This window comes from Ochotona curzoniae, unplaced genomic scaffold, assembly GCF_017591425.1.
Source record: "Ochotona curzoniae isolate NIBS_2020 unplaced genomic scaffold, NIBS_Ocur_1.0 contig_4792, whole genome shotgun sequence".
Taxonomy (NCBI): Eukaryota; Metazoa; Chordata; class Mammalia; order Lagomorpha; family Ochotonidae; genus Ochotona; species Ochotona curzoniae.
In genome coordinates, this window is record NW_024466389.1 from 12046702 (window position 1) to 12051822 (window position 5121).

Genomic DNA, 5121 nt, shown 5'->3' on the forward strand with positions numbered 1-5121 from the left:
CCCTTTGGAATGCACTCCTGGGTCTGGGGAGGGAGGACGGTTTTATCCACCTGCACCATTACTATGCCGTAGTGTAGGATGGGAGGAGTGGGTCCCCACATGAAAATCTGGGTTACATTAGGAAGGTGTTAAGAGGGCAAATGGCGGGGATGCGGTGGCATGGTTGTGCAGCAGTTTAAATTACTGCGTGGGATACCCGCACCCCTTTGGGGAGCCCTAGTTAGAGCCCTGGCTGCTCTGCGTCTGGTCCAGTGGTGAGGGCTCGAGTGCTTGGGCCCTTGCCACACACACGTGGATGATCTAGATGGAATTCTGGGCTCCTGGCTTTGGACAGGTCTCACTCCAGCTGTTGTAGCCATTTGGGAAGTGAACTAGCAGGTGGAAGGTTTCTCTCTGTATGTTTTTCCACCATCTCTTTCTTTTAAGTAACTAATTAAGTAAGTAAATAAATCTTTTAAGCCATCCGAGTGTGCCCCTTTCTTTAGAAACAGGGGTATTTCCAGAATCATCCACAGTCTATCCAGAGCTGCCTGTTAGATGGGAGGTGGATGGGCAGAAGGGTCCACTGGTGTGAGGTTGGGCAAAAAAGCCAAACTGCAGTTTGTGGAGCTGTAGTGACTCCCAGAGAAAAAAATCCAGACCTCAGCATCTCCAGTGGTGGCACCTGCTCCAAGTCTTGATCCAGATGTGAATTCTGCTTTTGTAGGTTGCTGAGGGATGTATAAGTCAGCACACCAAAGGCCTTCCTGTAGACAGCTGCACACAGCCAGCTGGACTCCTTCAAACACAGGAAGGAAAATGAAAGCATATGATGCACAAACAAACCACATTTCTCACAAACAGAGGATCCCCTCGCAGGGGCTCCCCAGCAAATCTTTCAACACAAAGAAGCTGCCAGAACAGTGGTAAGCATCTCAGAGCTGCCTGCCGGTGTTCAAAGCAGGTGCAAATTAGTGGCCACCAACTTCTTACAAAGAGAGAGAAGAACTCAACCATTCAGTTTAGCAAACATAGTGTTGATTAGAAAGGTGGAAAGACTGCATGCTGATCCCGCTGGGCAAAGACAAGCAAATTCGTAAGTAACTCTAGCAGAGGTGTGGCATGAAGGGTGTCAAGGGGGAGGTACAGTTAATTCTGCAAAGATGACCTTCAGGGAGAGCTGCAGAGGCAGCTGCACCTGAGCTGGGCTTCATGAAGGACGAACAGGGTGCAGCTCTGTAATCAGGAGGGTAGTGCAGGGAGAAGCCGCAGGTACAGAGACCCACCTGTGCAGGCATCCAGTCCTCATCTGTCTCTGCTCAGCAGCCTCCATCCTTCCTTCATCACTCCTCTCTTCCTTAGGGAAAAGCCCTCTCATTCTGTGTAGACCTGATAGAACAGCCAATCATAAGAAGACCCCACCCCTCAGAGATGAGCACATCATCAGAGCCAACCAATCAGATGCCCTCGTGGGACTCTGTGGCTTCAGCCCAGCTTGTACTAGGTGAAGGTGGCTGAACAGGGGTCATTCCACCCTTGCTGCCCTGTGGTCTTGCCCATGGCACTTCTTACATCTTGCCCTTCCCAAGGAGCAGCTCCTTCATCTGTTTCACGAGTTATCTACCCAATTTCCTTTCATCAAATTTCTTTTTGGCTTCAGTTAGCCAGAAAAAAAAAATGCTGTAGCTTACAACCCAACAATTTTAACTGCTGTTAGATAAAGACTGGAGGCCTCAAGGGAGCTAGGGAATCTTGAATGGGTTCCTGGGGTGTGATTTGGTACCTTGTTGCCCATGTACCCAGGATAGCCAAGCAGACAAGCAGACACCTGTTGATCCAGGGCACAGCTTGGGGAAATGGTGGCTCCTGACATGCAGTAATGGGAGGCTCATATGACTGGACATAAGTCACATGTGTTTGTTTATTCTTTTCTCTCTCAGTAGAAGACAAAGCCCTTGCAGGAAGGGATCTTGTCTTGGTTTGCGGTTCTATCTGCTTAATGTCGTCATGACCAGTGTCTAACACAGAGTGATGGTGTGTGTCTCTGATCAACAAATACCTACAGCAATCAACAGCAAATGCAAGCTCAGGATTTCTTGACTAGAAGTTGTAAGGATGAGCCGAGAAAGATTGGAAGGACTACGGTAATCTGTAGTATCACAGACCAAGAATAAAATTTTAGATCTGATTGGAAATTATTACTATAGGTACAAGCAGAATTCTGCAACTCAGTATGTAACTCAAGCTAATGTTGCCAGGGCTGGCAAATTCACATGCTGGTCCACTCTGTGCAGCCTGAAAGCCAGACTCCATTGCCTTAATGTAGAGGGGAAAATGAAGCAATGTTTAAGAGACATGAACTCTGCACTTGTCTACCATCCTAGAACACCTCCCATTTTCCTCCTGAGAGGGTCTTCTGTTACCTTCACTTTGAGAGCCAGATTGGTATGGGCAGTGGCGTCACCTTGAAAAGCTTGTTCTGGCATCCTGTTCTTGGCCAAGCATGGTGGTGGGAGAGGCCGCCGCTGCTTGCTTTCAGTAGGGTGGCGGGGTGTCTAGCCTGGCACAGCAAAGAGGTAGCAATGTTCAGGGGCACAGCGGAGGTTGTCATGGCAGAGGTGGCGATCTGACCCCTGGGTGTCACTGGATGTGAAACGAGCAGGTGGCCCACTTGAGTCTTGCATGGTTTGTGGGCCAGTGGTAGGCGTTCCTAGGCTCTCAACCTGGCTGGTGCTCCTTAGGGTCCGATGCTCCCTGGTCGTCCAGATATTCCTGCTGGATTAGAACGTGATTCAGGCCTGCATTAGATTCTCATCAGGCACACCTGCTATTCCTTCTGGAACTTCTGCTTAGTATCTTTGTGGATTGGACCCAATCATTTTTGTACTTTATGACATCACCTTTGCTGACCTTTCTGCAGCACTAGACTGTGTCCTCAGGTGGTTTTCTATGAAAAAAAAGACACACCTGATAGGTCAGAAATTCTGGTGGATGGGACTCGGGGCTCACTTTACAGTCCTTCCAGGTCGTTGTGATGGGTACTCAAGAGGGGAGCCCCTGCCTTGGGAGAAAAGTTGGGAAATCGGGGGACTTAACTAGAAGTAGAAATGGACAGGTGGTGGCCTGGAGGCGTGGCTCTGACCGCTCCGGCTGAGACGGAGTGCTTGAGGGCAATTGTGCAATGCCCTCAGATCTTGGCACGAGTGGTGCTGTAGCCCTGCTTTGTTTCATTCAGTAGGCCTTGATGTGGGTTCTTCCTCTGTCCTTCTCTTGTCTTCCTCTCTCCCTCCCTACTCTCATCTCTCTCTCTCTCATCTGAAGTGGTCAGTGGGAGGTGCTGATGAACTAGGTCACCGGTGCTAATTGTCAGACAATTGCAAGATGCCATCAATTTCATATGCTCAGATGGGGGAAGGGAGGTCCCAGCAGCAGGCTGGGTGACAGAAGTGGTGGTGGAGGAGTGACTGATGTGTCCCCGAGCAGATGCACACTCTGGTTTTCTAGGCAAGGTGGACGAACTGCACCTCTTGCTACCAGATGACTCGCCCTTGCCAGTCTCATCTCATGGCTGCTTTGTTAAATCCCGTGGTCTGGACTCAGCAGCTGTGGCACAGCATCTGGCAGACGTGTTCAGCTTTGATGGGCACACTGTATGCAGAAAGAGTTACTCCTGTTGAATCTAAGGCTTTGTCTCAGTTGGCAGCAGCTAATGCAGTGGCAGGTCTTCTGCCTGCTGGTGGACTCCTGCCCTTGCCTAACCCTCTTACACAGATTGGCGCTGTTCCATTCACTCCTGCTCTTTTTTTTTATTTAAAAGATTTATTTATTTATTGGAAAGTCAGATAGATATACAGAGAGGAGGAGAGACAGAGAGGAAGATCTTCCATCCGATGATTCACTCCCCAAGTGAGCACAACGGCCGATGCTATGCCCATCTGAAGCCAGGATCCAGGAACTTCTTCCGGGTCTCCCACACGGGTGCAGGGTCCCAAAGCTTTGTGCCATCCTCGACTGCTTTCCCGGGCCACAGGCAGAGAGCTGGATGGGAAGTGGAGCTGCCAGGATTAGAACCGGCGCCCATATGGGATCCCGGGCGTGCAAGGCGATGACCTTAACCACTGTGTCTTGCACACCGGGCCCCACTCCTGCTCTTAATCCTGTCCTTGCTGCCCTTGGGCTTCCTGGAACAAACTTGAACTGTCAGTCTCTTGCCACAGATCAGCTTCTCAGTACTGCTGATCCGATGCTGAACCATGCAGCGGCTGGTCTTGTTTCACTAAGTCTGCACTCTGATCCCTCTAGTGAAGAAATAGAGGAAGCTATAAGAAGAGTGTGAGAAGCACAGGCCCTGATTTCTGCTGTTACAGAGCCAGATTAGAAGGAAGAAAAAGGTGTTTGAGATCTAGGTCGCAGTCAAGGAGGAGGTGGAGGACTCCCTCATCTTCGAGAAGCAGATCAAGGAGGTGATGCACCAACAGTGCAAGACAGAGGAGATCTTTCTAGAAAGAACGCTACAAGATCAGGGAGCATGTCAAAAACCAGAGACAGAAAAAAGACAAAGGAAGAAAAGTGTTCCAGACACCACGCAGAAGCTACAGCATGGCCAGATGTTCTAAAAGTGCAAGAGACGAAACAGGAGGAGCAAGATTGCCTTAAAAACAATCCAGGTCTCCTAAGCAAAAATGGTGTCAGTCACCATTCCACAGGAGAAGAAGAAAGATAGACATGAAGAAAGAGGCAGAGATGAAAGGATGATCAACAAGCAAGAAGAAAAGTAAGATGGGGTAAAGGACTGGGAGAGAAAATCAGGCAATGATAAAGATGTGAAACAGGAGCAGGGAGATGACAGCGAGAAAGGGAGACTACAGGAGAAGCCAACGGAAGCCAGTTCCTCTAAAACACAGGAGTGTTCTGTGGGAAAGGGGCTGGTGACTCACTAAGCGTGGTTAAGGCTCTCCCCTTGCAAGCATCAGGATCCTATCTGGGTGCCGGTTCAAGTCCCAGCTGCTCCACGTCCCATCCAGCTCCCTGCTTGTGGGCTGGGGAAAGCAGTTGAGGATGACCCAAAGCCTTGGGACCTTGCACCTGCATGGGAGACCCAGAAGAGTCTCCTGGCTTTGGATCAACTCAGCTCCGGCCACT

General features: G+C 49.9%; 1 pseudogene; it reads left to right on the top strand.

The window, feature by feature from the left end:
* Window positions 1-3446: 3446 nt before the first annotated feature.
* Window positions 3447-4919, top strand: LOC121161322 (annotated as a pseudogene).
* Window positions 4920-5121: the final 202 nt, after the last annotated feature.